Raw genomic sequence first — 21,703 nt, 5'->3', positions numbered from 1 at the left:
GAGTAAATGTCAGTTGGCTTTTCATAGCCGATTATTCAGAGTTTCTGTGCCGATCCTGTTGTCTCTAGAGAGTTGAAAACAGCACGTCTGGGACAGGTAGCACGTTCGGTGAACAGGTCAGGGTTCCATAGCTGCAGGCAGAACAGTTGAAACTGGAGCAGCAGCACGGCCAGGTGGACTGGGGACAGCAAGGAGTCATCAGGCCAGGTAGTCCTGAGGCATGGTCCTAGGGCTCAGGTCCTCTGAGAGACAGAAAGAAAGAGAGAATTAGAGAGAGCAGAAATAAGACAGGAGAAATACTCCAGATATAACAGACTGACCCTAGCCCCCCGACACATAAACTACTGCGGCATAAATACTGGAGGCTGAGACAGGAGAGGTCGGGAGACACTGTGGCCCCGTCCGACGATACCCCAGAACAGGGCCAAACAGGCAGGATATAACCCCACCTACTTTGCCAAAGCACAGCCCCAACACCACTAGAGGGATATCTTCAACCACCAACTTACCATCCTGAGACAAGGCAGAGTATAGCCCACAAAGATCTCTGCCACAGCAAAACCCAAGGAGGGGTGCCAACCTGGACAGGAAGATCACGTCAGTGACTCAACCCACTCAAGACAGACCATTCCATAGAAATTGAGCTCTATAGGAGAAAGCCCTGCCTCCAGCTGTTTGCTTAGAAATTCTAGGGACAGTAAGGAGGAATGCGTCTTGTGACCATAGCGTACGTGTAGGTATGTACGGCAGGACCAAATTCAGTGTTCATTGTCCGTAGCTTATGCCTCCCCATACCATAACCCCACCTCCACCATGGGGCACTCTGTTCACACCGTTGACATCAGCAAACCGCTCGCCCACATGAAACCATACACATGATCTGCAGTTTTGAGGCCGGTTATACATACTGCCAAATTCTCTAAAACAACGTTGGAGGTGGCTTATGGTAGAGAAATGAACATTACATTATCTGGCAACAGCTCTGGTGGGCATTCCTGCAGTCAGCATGCCAATATAAGGCTCCCTCAAACCTTGAGACATCTGTGGCATTGTGACAAAGTGGCATGTTTTGTGACAAAGTGGCCTTTTATTGTCCCCAGCACAAGGTGCACCTGTGTAATGATCATGCTGTTTATTCAGCTTCTTGATATGTCACACCTGTCAGGTGAATAGGTTATCTTGGCAAAGGAGAAATGCACACCATATGCATATGGAACATTTCTGGGATCTTTTATTTCAGCTCATGAAACATGGGACCAACATTTTTCATGTTGCGTTTATATTCTTTTTCAATGTATGATCCTGAATGAATGATCATTACACACTCCCTTGTCATGAGCTTGTTAAGATGAATATTAAGATGATCCACTGACAGATTCGTACACTCATCTGAATAGTAAATGTGCCGAGTAGACGTCCCTGCAACCTGCGCCGATACGGCCTGGAAAAAGAAGAGAGAAAAAAAAGAGTGATTGCTTTTCCCGGTGGAGCGATGGCATCACTTCTCAAAGAAGCGCGTGGCTTGTGACAAGTAAACCGAAATCATCATTGATGTTATTTATTTTCAAATGTTCCTCGCTTGACAGGCGACATCTTGTTCGGTGCCGGTCCCACGAGGCCCGTGCTCAACACTTCCCGCCCGGCTCCATCACTGCGCCGACAGCTGCTCCCTCCGCACGCTGACACCAAAGCAGCGGGACTCGCTGGAGACATACTCTGGAAATCGTCACACAATCCCACGTCTGTGGCAAACCTCACAAACACAAATGCACTCCGCTCCCTGTTTACATACCTCCAGATCTGTCAGGGTGGTTGGCTCGTGCGTCAACATCCTCCTCGCACAGATACGCCGTTAAAACAAGGGATTGTTTGCCCAAAAAAGTCAGTTAAAGATTGGATTTGTTCGGGAGGTGGGTGTTTAAATGTCAACATATCTATGGAAAGCATGCCCCAAATGCCACCATCGTGTCGTCTTTCTTCTTGTTGCAGGCAGGTTCTGCGTTGGGATTCATCATTGTCTATCCATCTACCTATCTACCCGTCTATCTATCTACGTGTCTATCAAAGGCAACTCACACAATGAAAACCAAACTCCAAACACCTCCACTCTTTTCTATGACTTCTTTCACCCACATTACTGTGAGGTATAGATTCATGCTCAGAATGCATGCTGCCATCCAACCACCCCTTGCCAGCTCTGTTGGTATTGACCTGAGTGTGTGCACGCTTAGTGGCAGGGCCCATCCGTCTGCCTGCGTGTGTTCAGCACCATTATCAGGCAGTGCATGGTTGAGCTCAGGGGAGAGGCAGTGTGGATGAAGGAGCGAGCGTATCGGCAGGTAAACCAGCCGTGAGCCAAATGCCAGGCCCCAGTCCCCCTGCTGAAGGAGTCCATTTGTCAAAACCCTTTCTACCGCCAGCGTGCTGCACGCCATCCCACCAGGGAGTGCATTACTGGCTGGCCCCTGCAGGGAGGCCCTGTACCTTCCACCCACACTCGCTCACTGGCCCCCAAGGTGCTCCAGTCAGCAATGGCCAGCCCCCGGCCTGCACTCACCGGATTGGCTCATTAATAAAACAGCCCTCACCCGACCCCAGACATGCTCCAGGGCTCTGGACATCACTTTCTCCAGCTAATGGGCCGACCCGGAGAGGACTTTGTCTGTGCTCAGGTCCAAGCCATCCCTCAACATGTCAGACAAGACAATGCAGTGAGAGGATGGAGGGTTTCACAGTGTAAGCCCAGATCATGTTGTCTCAGTCCTGGCTGATGTATTCACCATGGGCCCCCATGTTTCTTCCGCCTGGACAACTGTCTCACCTCCATCAATCCCCCATAGCCTGCCCTTGCCAGACGTTCCTCAGTTCTGTCCTTCAAATGATTATGGACTGTCTTGCATATGTCACCGTGAAGCTGTGGCCTGATGGTCTGCGGTAGCCAGGCTTGTCTGTCTCTATGGTTTAGCCTTGGGAATGTAGTGTGAACTTGGTTATCTCTCTCTCTCCCTCCCTTGCTTCCTCTTGCTCTCTTTTGGCTTGGATGGAGAGGAGAGCAGCCTGATTCCCAGCTGGGCTCCTGAGGGAGTTTTCTTTGTGTTTGTGAAGATGTAAATCTAACGAGAGAGGGGGAGATTGAACTCAGAGGATTATGGATCCCACTGGACCCTTCAGAAAGCTCCCCACTAAATAAATCTGAAGTGAAAACGCATATGGAGCTGTAAACTGTTTACATAAAGGACTGGCTGTTCTCCACACAGTGAGGAAAAGATTTACAGGCAACATGTCTGTCTGTTGGATCCACCTCACCACCATCAGTTTAGCAGACTAAAACAAGCATGACGTGGGAGAGAGAGTGGGGTAAACTGAGAGGAAGAGAGAGAGAGAGATACACTGTGATTTAAAGACTAGCTAGTCTCATTACTTAAGAAGGCCCAGGGGGGTGAAATTGTATTCCTGTTGCGAATGGACTATGGACTACCTACTGGTGCTTCTTCCATCACACAGACAGCAGTGGTGTCCTTGCCTTGTCTGCAACTCAATAGGTTATATTTTTTATGTTCTAAAACAGAACCTCCAGGGGACCTGGAACTGGGGCTGTTTAGAGAGCAATTTGGGGATGTTACTAGAGATTTCCACTTCCTGTGCGGCAGGGAGTCCTCCGTGCCTCGGCATCCTAAGAGAGGGGCCAAATTGGTACCATAATATTGCCAGACACAACTTGTAGCCACAGAGAGGTGTCTCTCCAATTATTAGCTTAAGGAAACAGGCCTGAGGTTTATGAATATCCCCGGGTGACTTTAGAATAGCCCTAGTCACTTCCATATGTGACCCGGGGGGCGAAAGGGTTGACAGGGCCCTTCCAGGCAGATTAGACTCCCAGCCCAATTTGAGGGGCCAGCGCTGTCGGCAGTCAGGGCCAGGGGTCATACCCTCTTGACCTTAATTGGTAAAGATCACAGATGTTGGAGCTCCTGTGAGGCTGAGAGGGGGCGGGTGCGGCCAGGGAGGGCCTCCCAACACTGGGTTTACTGTTACCCCAGTTCCTTAAAGAGGAAATAACTTAGCCACCAATTAAAGGTTTAAGACATTAAATAAAACCACTCTGTTGTTGCTTTTTAAAACATCCCAGCCTAATGCTTGTTTGTCTTTATGATAGAGAAGAGAAGCAGTGAGCTGCCGTTTTTCTGCTTTCTATTAGCGAGCAGGATTGGGTGGCTTCATGTTGAGTCCATTTTTTTCTGCCACATTCTTTTCTCCTCTCACTCGCTCATGGCTTGATTGCTGTATAAACAGCTTTTTATCGTTAAATGCGTTCAGTTGGAGGGGAGAAAGCTCGGGTTTAGTAGACTTCTCGATCAGGTGGTAAACATCTTACCCTCCATATAACAAACATTTGTACGTCCCTTGACATACAGTACATTCCCCCCTTATTCCACTCTCCACTCTACCCTGCTACGTATAAGGAACCAGGTGTTAAGCCACTTCGTATAAGGGAAAGGCTATTTATGTTTGTTGACATCTACCCTAGGCTACACAAAGCACACTCTGTACAGTTAAAGTGATTAGATGTATCAGAATACATATGCAAACCAAAGGCCTACCCTGATGATAGAAGTCCCATGACAAACATGAGATGTCAATGACATTCTAAAGGTTATGTTTAATGAACTTAGCCCTTTTCAGGAATCCCAGTAATCTTCCAAAGCCCTTCTGGTTTAAGGTGTGGAGGTGTACACTAGACTAGTGGCTTTGATGAAGTGAATGAACACTATAGAAAGTGTTTTCAGCCTGACACAAAGCTTATCCCCTGCAGTTTTGTAGCAATCGTTCTACTGAGTACCAAGGTTCAGAATTATCGCGAAAGCATAGAGTTGGTCTGAAGCGTTTGTCCCTGTTAGTGCAGTTAGATTTCTTCGGTGTGGTGGTTTCACATATGACCGAAGCCATTTTGTCTCCTCACGGTCAGACGTACGCCCGCTGTTGTTGTACCCTCTCAGGGTATATCTGTCAACTCTGATGTATCACAGCATGCATGCACTTAGGTGGAACATTTCTCGTTGTTATCGAGTTTAAATAACCTGTAAAGTGTTTCGCCGGAAAGACAGCGCTGTATTATTGTGTGGACTCCCCATGCCATGGCTCAGGGAAATGACAAGCTTAAAGAAGTTACATTCGGCTTCACTTCTGAATGTTTGGGTAGTTTAATGGAGCACACTACTTTGATATTTTGAGAAAGAAAAAGAAACATAAAGTTGCTTGCTATCTGCGTCCTTCTTCCAACCACTCTTTGGTCTGATGTTAAATGAAAGACAGCTCAGGGGGAAGTCTTGAAGGATGCCTCCGGAGCGCTCTAACTGAAGTCAGAGCGTAGGCCCGCTGCCCTGGTCTCATTTAATGTATATTCCAGTCATTTATCAGACGCTTTTATCCAGAGCGACTTACAGTTAGTGCATTTATCTTAAGATAGCTAGGTGGGACAACCACATATCACAGTCATAGTAAGTCAAATTGTCCTCAATAAAGTAACTATCAGCAAAGTCAGGGCTAGTAAAGGGGGGGGGGGTCAAGTGTGGGGTGAGGAAAGAGTTGGGGTGGGGGGGTTGCTGTGGGATTATTTAAGAGACTCTTTGAAGAGTATCTCCCGGGCTCTGTCCTTGTAATTAGCGAAAAAGCCCCCTTGCCCTCTCACCACCCTTCCATCAACCCCCGTTGGGGCTTGGCATTGGGAGGGGCAGAGCAGCCCCCTGGGGAGGGTGGGTGGGAGGGAGGAGTAGGAGGTCCTAGAGGGGACGTCCCTGGACAAAACAGGGTTAGAAGTCACCACAGGCTTGTGGCCAGATGAAGCAGGGAGCTGTGATGAAAAGAGGCTTTGCTAGCATCATGGCTGAGCTCCCCAGCTAAAGTGCCTAATCCATATTAGCTGCACAAAGGCCCCAGAGATTAGCAGACGTCTTGATCAAACTGAATTAAAATTCCACTTTTTTGCTAAAATGGACCAGACAGATATATAGATATTTTTAAACCAGAACTGTTGAGGATGCGAGGGAGGGGTGCATGTGTGTGTGAGAGAGAGAAAGATTGCTCTAGAAATGTAAACATATGTTTCCCATGTCGATAAAGCCCATTGAATTGAATTGATTGCCACACTCTGTGGTTCTCAGGTTAAGGTATTCAGGGTTAGAACCATAACCCCTTAGACTGTGGAAGCCATTATTGTGGAAGTCGGGTCTTATTGCTGAAAATATGGGATTTCCTGCTACTGGCGCACACAATTATGTGCTTAAATGGAATGCATCTGACTGGTGTTAACGTCTTAACGCCTTCTGGTGATATACTTCTTCATTACTCTCCATTCTGCTTTAGGTTTACTAGAGTTGATGTAGCTACTGTAGGCTATGTTTCACTGTTGAAGTCTGATTTATTTCACAGGACTATGTTTAGGCTACATGCTAGTGCTGCCCATAAACTTACTAATGCAGGGACTCTCGCCTCTTATTTTGGCATGGCCTCAGTTGGACTATAAATCATCATGGTGGCTAGTGATGAAATCAGCCACTTTGCTGTTTATGTGCTGTTTTTAAAATACTCATATCTCATGGTGCAGATTTTCTCCACCGCCTTTTATTGTCGTTAGCTCTATGATGTTACCGCCTCAGAATGTGTTGGGGATAAAGAGGTCGTTGGCTAGCAGAGCGTAGTTAGTTTCTGTGAGGAGTTGAGGGGTGGATAAATAGAGAGGATTCACAATTCCCATGGCTGGAATTTCCATCTGTCCTGGCTTATTGAATCTGGTCAAATTAATGTGCGTGGTTTCCAAGACACTCAATGCTTTCGAGACGGGCCTTAGGTCTCAACCTCGGCTGCGTGAAGTTTTACAGATTAGTACAATTTTTCTCGTGTTTTTCCTCTAATTGGATGGAAGGATCCACGGCTCACCTGAATCTAATTAGGAGCACCTGTGGTTGGTTTACCTAGGGTTTGTTTACCTAGGGTTTGTTTACCTAGGGTTTGTTTACCTAGGGTTTGTTTTCCTAGGGTTTGTTTACCTAGGGTTTGTTTACCTAGGGTTTGTTTTCCTAGGGTTTGTTTACCTAGGGTTTGTTTACCTAGGGTTTGTTTTCCTAGGGTTTGTTTACCTAGGGTTTGTTTTCCTAGGGTTTGTTTACCTAGGGTTTGTTTTCCTAGGGTTTGTTTACCTAGGGTTTGTTTTCCTAGGGTTTGTTTACCTAGGGTTTGTTTTCCTAGGGTTTGCTCAGTTAGATTGGAGTTCCGAGTCAACTCCGAGTTCCAGCGACGGTTCACAGAGGAGAGCAGTGTAAACAGCTGGCCTCTTTTCCCTAATTTGATTTGAAATCTACTGTCGTAAATGTAATGTAATGATTGTAATGTGATATTCCTAACTCAATTCATCTCATTTGCTTGCTGTTGATTTGTTTTTCACAAGGGGGATTTTCTTTATACCCATTTTTAACTTTTTTTGTGGAGTCTGATTTCTGGTCGTTTTTAATTCTGTTGAAGAAATGGGATGATTTAATAGAAATGGGATGATTTAACTCCTTGTAGTATTTTCTATTCTTGCCACATTCTGGTCAACTGGATCAGGTGAAGGGAAAATGCTTGGAAGCACCTTGTAACTGAAGCACTGTGATCAGCAAAAGAAACATGATGTAATAGCAGGGGCCCATCAGTACCAATATACGGTATTACCTGCCATTTTGTTTATCACAGTGTGTCAACAGATGATTTATGCCCTAGGCCTAGAGCACCCATATAAAAACACCATAAGCACTAGACACCATCTGACATAAATAATTCTGAGCATTTTACTCCTAAAGCTTTAATCCATTAGATCAACTGCAGACTGTCTATAAGCAGGCCAAGGTCAAGCCATCCACAGACAACTAGTCCTCCTCATCGTGAGTAGAGAAGGCTGGGGGCTATGCAACGAAGTGCCCCATGTTCCTGCTCAATATCCTAATAGACTTACACCAAACGTAGGTGTATGAATAATAGAAGCAATATACGGGCCTTGGTCAAAAGTATTGCACTTATATAGGGAATAGGGCAGGGGTGGACACATTTTTTTGGCTCGAGGGCCACATCGGGATTTTGAAATTCAACGGAGGGAAGCACAGATTTTTTGGGGGACCGATTTGTTCATCGTAATCAGATTACGGGCCAGAAAAATTGCAATTATTTGAAAATATATAGGTCCATTATAATGTCTACATGCTTTATATCTAGTTTTAGACTTGACGTGTGGCCTCAAGTGTTTTATTATCCCAAAATAATCATTTCCCAATCATTTTTAATCAAAACCTCCCTTGGGCGGTTTGAATGTGCTTGCGGGCCAGATGCGTCCCGCAAGCATGCGTCCCTGCCCACCCCTGGTATAAGGGTGTCATTTGGGATGCACATTTATAGTATGCATTCTAACACTCTTACCCCACCACCATCTTTGCCTCACAGTGTCAGAGGGAGGGAAGGAGGCAGGCAGACATTTTGTTTGTCTGTTTTTAGACTGGCTCTGAGGGAAACCTAGAGCCTGAGAGAGTATGTAGTTAATTAAGCCGTAGTTTTTGAGCTGTAATTGATTGAATCATAGAGTCATAATAGAAATTGCAGGGCCCCGGCAGCTGTGTCTCTCTGAATTAAAACCGGTGGCATCCTCACTGAGTGAAAGACTATGTTAATAAGGGCCTTCAATGCAATCACATTTAGTTGTTTTGGTCTTTTTTTAAGCCAGGGTGCTTGTTTTTTTTTTCTCCAACACTTTTCTCTCAAGGGGTCTTATTATACACTTGTCTAACACTAGAGAAGTCGGTGTGCTCCACATTGGAGAGCCAAGAACCCCTCCTCTTGGCTCCTTTAAATCTGTCAAAGCATCTGCCGCATCCACCCTGGCAAATCCTTTGACGTGTGGACCTAAAGAGCGGCCTTGTATCGTTCATGAGTGCTGGTGGATTTCCATATCTGACACTGTGCTGCTGCCTGCCTGGCTTACTGCTGGGAGCACTTGTGTCCGTATTCAGCCCTCCGCCGTGAAGTGCTGCAACATATGGCGACCGAGTTGCACCGTGTTCACACAGCCGCACTCTCTTCCATCTACAGTCTCTCTTTTTCTCTCTCTCCCCCCGGCTTTCTCCCTCTCTCAATCGTCTATCTATCTCTCCCTCTTTCAAACCCACACCAAGTCTAGCATTTGCATGACATTCACACTAACGCACACATCATCAAAATTGAAAGTGAGATTGAACTCAGATGTGTGCAGGGAAGAAATACCCCCCCACACACACACACATACACACCCTGTATCCATTATCTTCCTCTTTCTCCATCAGTGCCCTTCTCCCTCTCTCCTGCCTTCTACCCCGGCCTCTATTCCCAGGCTGACCCTATCTTAGGGCCACTGATACAGGCCGGTAATGATGAGGAATGGAGTTATAATGCCAGTTGGTAAACCTCAGGCCGCACAACAAATGTGCTTCTGAGACCCTGCATTTATCTCTGAATGGATTAGGTCTTTGCTCTGGTAAGCCTATATTTAATCTCACTCCAGCCTCTGCCGTCCAGCTACTCTGTGTTTCTCCCCATAACAAACACTCTGTCATTTTCCTCTCCAAGGCCTTTAACTGTTGTGATTCCTGCACAGTAGTAATGCTCTTTCTATTGCTCCTCGTGTCTTTGTTGCAGATGTCTGTGGACATCTGTTGTCCTCGAATGTACAGTAAGACGATTTGATTCGGAGAGTAATATACTTAACCCTGAAAGAGTGTTCTTGCTCTCTCAAACTTTGCCGCCAATTTCCAGACTTCCGTTTAGAAGGCCGCTGCATAAATTGGCATAGTTCCCAGCACCTGGAAGCCATCCATCCCTCACCTCCCACTGTTCTATCACGTTCCCAACCCTTTCCTTTTCCCTGTGTTTCAGATAGACCTTTATCTATCCGACAGCTCACTGTCTTTTCATTGCTGTCTGTCTGTCTGTCTGCCATGTGCTAAGTGTGCAGTGTCTGTAGTGTGAAGCCACAGAGCACCCTATGGTCGTTTTGTTCCCCCCCTACATTATGACTCTGCGATGAGAGTAAAGTTTTAAAGGCTCACTCCTCAGAGCGTACACTACAGAGTTTCTTTATTTTATGGTGACAACCGCTGAGTGTCTGTCGAGGCGTTAATGCCTGTTCCTCCCCAGTGCCCGAAGACTATATGCTCATTATTGTCTGAGAGACAAAAAGTCATAGAATGTTAATAAACTGGCGCCACTCGGTATTAAATTATCAATGTGCATGAAAAAAACGAGCCAGTGCGCAATTCACTTTACGAGCCAGGAAATATCCCTAATCATTTTAGCCGTTATCAATATTATCCACCAATGGTTTGGTGACGTGCGTCTCTGAATCAGCACGTCCAACTGTCAGCCACTGTTGTCCACAAATGCCAAGCAGTGTTGTAGCCTATCAGATGTTCTTATTAAATGTCCCTGATAATAGTCCCTGGATCAGCAGCTAATGTCACCTCTCTTACATTTCCATTTCTTTGTTTGTACTTCAGAGGAGACCAATATGTGATAAGACCACAGGATGGGTGAAAACCTTTTGCATCTATGGTTTTGTTGTTGACAGAAACAGATGTAGGTCTATGAAGTAGATTTTTTGTCCATTTCCCAAACAGCTCTTATAGGAGAAAATAAGTGGTTGTCCTGCAAGGCAAGCGCAGGCTCCATAAACAATTGTGTATCGAATAGAGGATCTACTTTGTACATTTCCTCTGGCCGCCGCCGTGCTGCCGCGAAGAAGATAAAGAACGCCAAGGTGACATGTGCATGGTCTTTGAGGGAGAATAAAGACGGCAATGTCCTTGCTGATTCTATCAGGAGCAGCCATTCTTTGCTCGCTCATAGGCATGCAGGAAAGCGAGTGGGGGAGGGCAGGAGTTGGAGATGGAAAGGGGGAAGAAGGAGGGGAGGCGAGAATAGAGGACTGTAGAGCAAGAGAGAGGTTGGCATCCCTCCTATAAACCGACACGAGTCCAACGTTCATGCTTATCCAACTGCTTTTTTGACCCGAGAGTGCCAATTAAACTATAGAGGCGTAAGTTTATTAAGTACGGTTTATAAATTATATTCATCTATCCTCAACAATAGGCTAATGACCTTTTTGGAGGATCAAAATATTCTGGTGGAAGAACAAAATGGTTTTGGTAAATCCAGAGCCTGTATAGATCATATCTTCTCGGTCTGTGCAATAATCAGAAATAGATTACATTAAGAGAAGTCTACTTTTGTATGTTTCATTTATTTCCAGAAAGATTTAGATTTTGTAAATAGGGATCTTTTAGCCTATAGTTTGTTAAAGACGGGTTGATGGGACATTTTATCACGCAGTCCAGTCTCTTTACAAAGTACCAATTGCTTGTGTGCGTGTTAATGAATATCGTAAAGATTGGTTTCCCACACCCTCAGGTGACGCCTTATCAACGACTTTGTTTGCTGTGTTTATAAATGATTTGGCAAAATAAATGAAACTGTTAAATATTGGAGTAAGATATGATGATGAAATGCTAAGTATCCTTTTATATGCTGATGATATTATTTTGATGGCAGAAACTGAACCAGACCTGCAGAACATGTTATTATGTGCAGTCAAATGGTGTAAAAGATGGAGACTCACGATCAACCAGACAAAACACAGATAGTACCTGATTTTTCTAAAATGCATTAAGAGAAGTGTTTTGTTTTGGTGAAGACATTCTTGAGTTTACTAGCAATTATAAATATTTGGGTCTTTTTATTGATGAACATATTACCTTTCTATACGGAACATCTACCCTAGACGATTCAGCAAGTAGAACTCTTGGGGGAGTTATAGGAAAAACAAAAACACTCAAAGATATTGGGTTTTGCTACGTATTCCTAACTGTATCAGACATGCGTGTGTCCTGTTCTGGACTATTCAGAAGGAGTGTGGGGTGCTACGAGGTATCTTAAAAACGAACATGTCCGTAACAGAGCAGTACGTTACTTCTTAGGCGTCCACAAGTTTGCACCTATACTTTCAATAACTGGGGACATGGGCTGGGAACCCTGTGAGGTGAGATGGAAGGCGCGTGTGGTGAGACTTTGGAATAAACTGTTGGATATGCCAACTGCCAGTATAGCTAGTAAAGTTTTTCAATGGAATCTATCCATAAGGGGACATTGTGCAACTGAAATGTCTGACATTTTTCTACAGTCTGACTATGAACATCTGTACGAAAACCAAATTAAAGGAGACATAGATATGATTAAAAAACAAATGTTGATGCGATATGAAAAAAATGGGTGGATGAGATTAATCATAAACCCAAATTGAGGACCTTTTGTTTGATTAAGGGTGAATTCGTGTGTGAGATATATATTATGTATAACCTACCTAAAAGCAAGAGATTGCTATGTGCACAGGTAAGATCAGGGATATTGCCTCTGCATATTGAAACAGGTAAAATCAGGGATATTGCCTCTGCGTATTGAAACAGGTAAGATCAGGGATATTGCCTCTGCGTATTGAAACAGGTAAGATCAGGGATATTGCCTCTGCGTATTGAAACAGGTAAGATCAGGGATATTGCCTCTGCGTATTGAAACAGGTAAGATCAGGGATATTGCCTTTGCGTGAAACAGGTCAGATCTGGGATATTGCCTCTGCGTATTGAAACAGATAAGATCAGGGATATTGCCCCTGCGTGAAACAGGTCAGATCAGGGATATTGCCTCTGCGTATTGAAACAGATAAGATCAGGGATATTGCCCCTGTGTGAAACAGGTCAGATCGGGGATATTGCCTCTGCGTATTGAAACAGGTCGGTATTGTGGTGAAATGGAAGAGGAAAGACTATGTAACTATTGTGACCTCGAAGAAATAGAGAATGAAACTCATTTTATCCTCAATTGCCCTTTCTACCACGATATACTCTTGCTCTTATTTCAGAAAGCACACCAGATTTACCCTGACATTATGTGGCTGAGCAATGAGGAGAAACTGAAATAGTTTTTTTGTCCATTGTGTATTTCCTTTTGCGGAATATTTAGATAAAGCCTGGACTAAAAGAAAAAGGGCTACCTATAATTACATTGTTAAAATATTTAGCTTCTATGTGGTAAATGGTAGGTGTGTATATAGATTGTGTATAGGCTTGTCTCCCATATGAATCTTCTCTTTGTGCCAGACTGGGTTCAAATGACTTCTGTTTCTTTATTTTCTGTATTTATTTATGTATGTATATATTATTGTATATATTATTTTACTGCTCTAGGGATATAATTATTTTTTGGATAACCTTATTTACTATTATGTATTGATTTGTACCTTACATTTTTTCGCTCTTTATGCGATGCGCAATGCAGAGAAAACCAGAAGAAGAATTATCATTTAATTACTACAGTGAATTATTGTAATGTTTATTTATGTGTCAATTAATCCCATAAGGGATGGGTTGCCAATTGGCGAAAATCATTCATTCAAAAATGTCATTTCATTCATGCTTTTCCACCGTTATCGATCGTCAGTGTTGGGCAATGCAAATTGCTGTAGCTAGCCCAGGGTATTTTATCATCAATGGAGAGTCATTATCTTTGGCAACAACCAATATTGGATTGTTAAGCCTGGGGATAAGGTGCCTAGCAAAGCCTTCAAACAGTCACTCATCTCTGGGATTGAAGCCTGATTGATGAATAGATCTACTGGGGCTGGTTGCTAGAGGGGTTCCTGAGGCAAACTAGTGCAGTTACCAGCTCTCATCTCATCTCCCCCTGCCCTGGTCGCTCTATCATCAGCGCTGCAGCCTTTTTTATCTCCTCTGAAATAATTCATTTTTAATGTGCCTGATGGATGGAGGGTTGCTTTTTGTTCTACATCAGCTCGATCAATCAGGAATCAGGACGGCTTTTCATGTTGAAAAGGACCCTCCAGAAATATTTTACCATGAGGCCCGTGATGAGGAGATCTATAGGGAAAGTTAAAGGTCCAATGCAGCCATTTCTATCTCAATATCGAATCATTTCTGGGTAACAATTAAGTACCTTACTGTGATTGTTTTAAATGAAAATGGTCAAAAAGAAACAAAATAACCTTAGTAAAGAGCAATTTCCCAAGCAAGAATGTTGCTAGGACAGTCTGGGAGTGGTCTGAGTGGGGAGGGGAAAAAGTAAAACTAGTTGTTATTGGAAGAGAGGTTTGGAACCCCATTCTTATTGATCTATTAACACATTTACAGGCAGGCCAAAACTCCATCCCACCAAACAGGCAGATATTTCAGATGGTCTTTTCAAACAGCTCTTACAATGATAGAACATTATCATCATCATCAAAGTGTGGAAATATATTTAAAACACAGAGAACTCATGTTTTTGACTGCACTGGGCCTTTAAGAAGTTGAGTTGAGCCTGACAAGACCCATAGATTGATGCGATACTCACCAAATGCCTTCCAGCCAGCTTCCAAAAGGCTCTTGATAAATGAAAAATCCATTACTGTCTGTCTGACTTCATTTCTGCATACTATTATACAGAGAGCTTTTTGTCTTGATATCTTGCGGGCAGCGGCTCATATTTATTGAGCTTCCCGTTACTATAATACCCTTTACAGTAAGTCTAGTCTCCCGAAAGTCTTTCAGAGTGTCTGACACCCACTGGCCTCCATTCACGATAGCAGTACTTGTATTTTGAAGTATGCAGGTGCTCTAAATGGATGACCTAGAAACGCTGTCTCTTTATTGAAAGATGGGGGCCCATTGAATAAGGTGCTCTTTCCCACAGTGTAGGTCTAAGCTACTCATGCCCTGTAATGAATAAATCATGGATTTCCGAAGGCACTTGCGGTTAGAAATTACAGTGTTTCAGGATGTTCATGCACACAGAAATAAAAAGGGAATAAAACATGAACATCGGCTGCCATTCCGTTCCGTTTGAGTTTTGACAGCCTAAGTTCTGCCTCTCCACCGTCATTATCAATGATGGCACAGATTCCTTGCCATGGTTAGATGGGGAAAGATATTGATGCAATTTGTTGCCTAGTGAAAATCATTTTGCCGGTGCACATTTTTGTGGAAACACGTACTGCACTAATTGTTTTCCAGTTGCAATACTTGACAATTGGGCACAACCTGGATTCATTTTCAAAATAAGACATAATTTTCCTCACAAAGTAATTTATGGAAACATAATACTAGTGACATTTCCAATAGGCTGAATTGTACAAGGTGTTAATAACAGGAAATAGAGTACATGTGTTCTGTGGAACATGACACCAAGGGCGCCATCTAAAAGTTAATTACCTAGCATACATCATCAATTGCAATGTTTGCTGTCAGGGATTTGTAATGAACCTGTCTATCCACTGTCTAAGGTCCTCTTTTACATAACAGGCTGCACTGCCACTGGCTGTAAAGTACACACCTAATTTGGGACTTGAGGGAGTCAGGGACATGGCGGCCAGCATGGGGAGATTGGTATGCCGGATGCTATTTCCACAGGGTTAGATATGTGGACGGGGCTCCATATCCACTCAGTCACTGCTGGCTTACCTGAGATTAACTGTTCTTCTCGTCAAGGCTGGTGGCATTAGCAAGCCACAACTCAGTGGACCTCCGGCCTAAAGCTGTCAGGTTACTGCTGAAGGACAGAAAGTAGGCCTGCATTACACTGGCCCTCAAACTTGTAGTTCTCAACCTGTCCTCATATGCCCAATGTTGTTTTAGGATAGGCCTACAGCTACCTGTAGACATTTTGATAGCCATTTATTTGAAAACCTTTACAACTGTTAAATCATTCTTTATGAATGGCTAATTTATAGTGTTACAATGGAGTGATGGGTTTATTTTTTCTTTTTGGTCAGAACGCAGCGTTGCAGAGCTACAGAATCTCACTAGTTTCTCTTCAAATGTTAATAATATCATTTGTGGTGGCTTGTTTTATCCAACATCTGCTTTTGTGTTCCTTATATTTTCAGGATAATTCCCCAAGTCTAGCGTCATATGCATGTTTAAAATTAGCTTTCCTAGTCTTTCGAACTGCCCAGGAAAAAAAAAACAGAACTGAAATTGACTATTTGACCAAAAGTCCAATAATGAAAATGTTTCCTCTTGCTTACTATACCCTACTACCATAATGGCCCTAAATCCATCCCTCTGCCATTAATACATCCTCAGAGACTGGCAGCCATAAAGTAAGTGTGTGTGTGTGTGTGTGTGTGTGTGTGTGTGTGTGTGTGTGTGTGTGTGTGTGTGTGTGTGTGTGTGTGTGTGTGTGTGTGTGTGTGTGTGTGTGTGTGTGTGTGTGTGTGTGTGTGTGTGTGTGTGTGTGTGTGTGTGTGTGTGTGTGTGTGTGTGTGTGCGTGCGTGCGTGCGTGCGTGCGCGCGCGCGCGTGTAATGCCTCATGTTTTTAATGGAAAGTCTGTGGGATTGGGGATGACCTGTAATTACAGTCAGCTGGGAAATAATTACAAGTCTTACATTCCAGACACAAACCCACAGATCACTCGTATTGACATGGAAGGCTGCATTAAATATAGACAAAATAGATGCCAGTTTGGGGGGAAACACGATAGTGTATTATTTTTTTCCATTTGTGATACTGTATTTATCATTCTTTTAACAGGGTCTTTTCACATAATACAGCCCTCCTTCTCTCCAGGGCATCACATGACATGGTATAGAGTAAACACTCATCTTAAACTCGTCTTTAGCCAAATCCTCTGAGACTGAGTGGGGTTGTCGGATACTTATTCTTCGCGTTTGGTAGCATCTGCTTTCTCCATCAGACTTCAATCATGTGAGTTAAGCAGGTCATAATGGTGAACAAGTTAACCACAGGGCTAACTTGACTTTCTAATATCCTACTCTTCAGCCTCAAAGATTTTCTTCTCCCCCCCCAAAGTCCATTTTTAGAACAGTATCTTCAGCTTTAAAAGGGAGGCAGATGCCTGTCAGAATGCCAGTCGGTGTTCCCCAGACCACTGTTAAAGTGGGAGTCTGAGAAATCATTGCAGACTTGGGAGGTCAAGACGGATGAACTCACTGATTTTTAGCTGGGTTGGAGAAATATGTCTTTAAAATCCAAGTAGAGGCCAAAAATTCTCTCTCCACTGTGCTGGCACAGCATGTGGATTTGTGAGTGTAACAAAAATAATTCCATTACAACACAATAACAGTGGTGTTATTATGTGTTAGTATACTGTCTTTCACTGAAATATATCAGACAATATTATTTGGTTATATTCATGTGTATTTATGTTACATTGTTGGATAGAGATGATATGAACGATCATTGGTCGTTGGTAGGGTTATTTTGTATATTCAGTACATGCATTGTGCTTTTGTCTTGGAATGTCCTTGAAAAGGGGGATGTTGTCTTAGTAAATTGCGATGTAAAACATTGAGCATAATAATAGGCTTACACGCATAGTCCCTGTGCCATTTGCAAAACCCGATTTGTCAAAACGTTTTTCAAGATACAAGAAGACAGGACTGTTGACATGTTCAATTGAGAGAACGACGGCACAGTGAATCAAATTAAAGATCTAGCTCTCGTGCATTGATTGCTTTGGTCTCGTCCTGTCCTATTTTTTTTTTTTTAACACACCCAGCGGAGCGAGCTGCTTGAAGCACAGCCTGCCAACGCATTTGAAGCCAGTCTCTCTCGTATGTGCCTGGAGAGCATCGTGTCCGAGGCGCAGAGCGCGCTGCGTTTTTTCGGGAGTTCTCTAAAAGCGTCAAGAAATGGTGGATACATTCTATTGAAATGCCTAACTCACTTGAAAGGTTTTTCACAACCTGGGATATGTCATTGCTGTTATTTCCAGCGTAAAGCCGTCTTATTCTTGGAATCTATTGTTAATGATCTGTCATCGGAGATTTTTAAAGACTTGGATTCATATCAACAGTAATCTGGTTTGACACAAAGATCTACTGTTTTTCCTTTTTCGGGAACAAGGAACCTGTTTTAGGACTATTCTCAGAGCACGAATAGTTTCTGCTTGTGATTGAACTTTGAAGAAAATAAGAAAAAAACAGAATATAAAAAATATTGCTTATGGTTTGACAGTTTTTGCCGCTGCAGACGGAAAAAACGCTCAGTAAAGATTTATTGGTTAAGCAGGTTGGTTCTTCTGTCTTGTCTGCTCCGCTGTAGACTATTCTACACGGAATTCTGCTCGAATTTCTGTTGCGTAGCCTATTCCCGAACTGGATTTATTTGAATACGGCTCGGTCGAATGGTTTTGTGAACCTATATTACATTTCTTCCCCCAAAGGTTCTTTGCACGGAGGACATCGCAACTCATTTGTTTCGGTAAGGTTATGAAATGTGATAATTGGCTCAAGCCAGCCAACCTTTTTCCTTATTGCAATGTTTTCCCTATGTAAGATTTATGGTAACACACAAATAAAATAATATTTACATTATTATATAGGCCGATAGGAATTAAGAATAGCCTACCAGTAGGCTATTCCGTAGCCTATTGATGATTTCCATTTTCTCGCTTTTCCCTGAGTAACGGCTATGCACAATGTATTCTATTCTGTTAGCCTAATTACTTGCACATTTTGACTTATATGGTTTAGCCTATATGTCAATTATATTTATCTAATTATTTTTGCTATATTTCTAAGTCTCCTCGTGACAGACTGTAGCCTAGTCCAGTCTACAATAAATGCAACGCACGACATTGACATCATTTTAAGGTTGCGCTATGTCTGGCATCAAGTACCACAGGAGGAGCTATATAATTAGTTTTTTATCCCCAAAGCACGCAAGAATCTGGATGTTCAAGGTTATATCAAAACGTCTTTCAATATGACCCAAAGACGTAGAGAGGATGTTATGCGCGCTTACCGCTCCGCTAGTCTATGGCGGCTTTTGGCTTGTTTGTTAACAGTTATTTCCGTGTTCATGTATTTAAAAAATGTTTGAGTGTGCCGTAGCATCAACACTGTTGTTGTGTCTGTCTAAGTAGCCTATGTTTGGAATAACACACACCTGTAGGCTACTTTACTTTATGTTGTCTTGGCGTCTCCTATCGTCATTTCAGGTTGAAAGTGTCTATTCGACCATAGAACTGAACCCCAAAATGCTGTGTTTATTATGATAGCTATAGCTTCATGTCTTACGGATAGGTTATTGGCTACAGTGTGCAAAGCATTATTATTAAGGTAATAACAATTCAATCAAATAGCTCTTTGAAAACTTTAGATCGCCGACCTCTAGATTGCCCCTCTATGGTTTAAAAAGCTATCGGTTTACATGTGTATAGGCCTACATTTATTTGATACTGAACTTTTTCTTACAGCCATACTATACAAATCTGTAGGTTGTAACACTGTTACTTTTATGTTTGTGTCATTGCAAACTTAGAAATGTGTCCGTATTCTGAACATGAGAGATAATACCGCTATTATAATTGGAAAAGTTGTTTGAAAATGGTGGGTCTCAAGAGTTCAACAGGGTCACTGGCCTACACATTGAGTGGGTGATTTGGACAACCATTCTTGGGTTTGTGTAGTGGTTTCTATGAAAAGTGGATAGATCGCCTCACGCTTTACAACAACAATAAGACCGACTCCTGTCTCCTTTTTTTTGCTTGTTCATAAAGTGGTCATAGTGTTTCCTTTTTGACCTTGTAGTAAATGTGTATTTAAAAGCTGTTTGATAGGGAAAATATCACCTTACTAATACATTAACGCTACTGCTACACAGTACCCACCGCCTCTACCACCTCCCTTTAAAAATATGTATCTTTCTCCATTTCCTTCAACCAAATCTTTAATCTACTGCAGATGCAGCTCTGGAATTAGCTTGCAAAAAGCTCTCCTTATTCATATCTTCAAAAGCCCATTTATCTCCAGCAGAAAGCTGATAAGAAAGAGGCCTGCTTGGCAAGGCTGATAAGAGGGTGAAAAAAATCCTCCAGCTATTTGTAATGTAAGAGTTCAGGCTGATCACAGCTAGCTCGGGGATACATGACAAACCTTGCATCATAAGCCTAATGCCTCATGCCTCAAACTAGGGGAGGAGGGGAAGGACAAACATTAAATGGAGATTTGTGTTGGATTTAATGCGAGGATTTAAAAGCAATAGTGAAACATGAAACATCGGGGAGGAAGTGGAAACGTTAAGCAAATAACCCTATTCAGAGGTCTTAATCGTGACAATATCGACTGGAAAGTGGTAATGCTATCAACCACTATCATTAAAGGTGAATGAGCAGTTAAGCTGTTTTGAATGGAATCGCCTGCCTGGCCTGCTGCAGCACATTGCAATGGTCTGTGAAATGTTGAGAAAACAAAAAAACGTGGCAGTGAAGAATGTGTTGATGCATTTGATGTTAAATCTGTTAAAAAAAAGCTATTTGGTTTGAAGGGGTGATAAACTGCTCTAAATCCCCAACTGCAACCTGTCTGGAATGTAGATCTTAAGTCCAAATTGTCTTATTCTGAAGCCTGACCTGCCTGCCTGCCCACTGTGAGAACAGGATGGTGAGATATGGCGGTAGGGTAGGTGTCTTACATAGTAGAGTGAAAAACACAGCAACACTTTCACTTCACATTCATTCGGCAGCCTAGCCGTGGTACTGCTCATTCAAGGCCAGCCCTCAGGCAGTACTGTAGAAGGAGTGTTTCTCGTCTCATCTCTATCCAGCTCTCCATTCTGTTTTTCTTGTCTTTTTTTTAGTATGGAGTGAGTGTGATCTCTTATTTTGCTCTTTGGAATGGCAGAGTAGTAGCAGTCCATTCACTGCAGGGAAGGATGGATGGACATTCCCTTCCAAGTGCTGAATGTGTGCTTTCTTTCCTGCAGATCCCCTGACACAGCACCAGCGCCCATAAATCACATTACGTACATCTATTGTACCAATTTGTTGTCTGGGCACTTGTGTTAAGCCTATTAAGCTGGGTGAATTGTATTGGTTGTTATGTGGCTCACCTTTGTCCGATTCGCTGGGTAGAGGCCCCCTTCGCAGTATTTAGTCTATGATTTCCCTCTTATACAGACTGAGACGGCTGCTTGTTATTAGTCTTGGATTGATTTTTTCTAGAGGATTATTCTGAAAACACGTCATTACTATATAACAAATGACGTGTAACGTGATCGTATTCATACTTGGAGAGGAGAACACTCCCTCCTCTATACTCTACGTGTGTGTGTGTGTGTGTGTGTGTGTGTGTGTGTGTGTGTGTGTGTGTGTGTGTGTGTGTGTGTGTGTGTGTGTGTGTGTGTGTGTGTGTGTGTGTGTGTGTGTGTGAGCGAGAGAACAATGGGGAATTTACAGGCTTCCCCATGGTACTTATAACATCTTAATGCTGGCAAGAGAAGGACCATAAAGCACTCTCTCTGCACCAAAAGCAGTGGGAGACCTGAGAAAGAGGAACAGAGGAAACCAGCAGCAGTGAGAAAGAGTGAGACGGGGTTGGCAAGCACCACTTTAATGTGCACTGCAGAGATGTCTGTTTTTAACATTAACGTTATAAATAACATGAATGGGCCCCACAAGGCCACTGGCCATAAAGGGACAGGGAGGTGTTGGCAAAACAAAATTCATTTTTTCCTATTTTTTTATTGCTGCGGTCCACGAACAGTGGGTCCCTGTGGAGGCTGTGTGTTGTTAACCACTCTGGATGGGTGGTATTTATGCCTTTGTTCAAATGGAAGTGACCAGTGACCTTTCCCGTGGTG

At 43.2% G+C, this 21,703-nt stretch overlaps 1 protein-coding gene across 9 annotated transcripts in view; it reads left to right on the top strand.

Moving 5' to 3' along the window:
- LOC106585083 (autism susceptibility gene 2 protein) overlaps nt 1-21,703 on the top strand; it is a 385,999-nt gene that overhangs the window by 297,827 nt on the left and 66,469 nt on the right. The window contains exon 1 of one of the 9 annotated variants that reach the window (XM_082968510.1): nt 18,164-18,322. The exons of the other annotated variants lie outside the window; for them this stretch is intronic. The gene's annotated coding sequence lies outside the window, so the exon portion shown is untranslated. Of the gene's footprint in view, nt 1-18,163; nt 18,323-21,703 lie in introns of those variants that run through there. 9 annotated transcript variants of the gene reach the window in all.

Source organism: Salmo salar, chromosome 24 (assembly GCF_965601325.2).
Source record: "Salmo salar chromosome 24, fSalSal1, whole genome shotgun sequence".
Classification (NCBI taxonomy): domain Eukaryota; kingdom Metazoa; phylum Chordata; class Actinopteri; order Salmoniformes; family Salmonidae; genus Salmo; species Salmo salar.
Note: the sequence above shows the minus strand (reverse complement) of the source record. Positions and strands in the feature narration are given on the sequence as shown.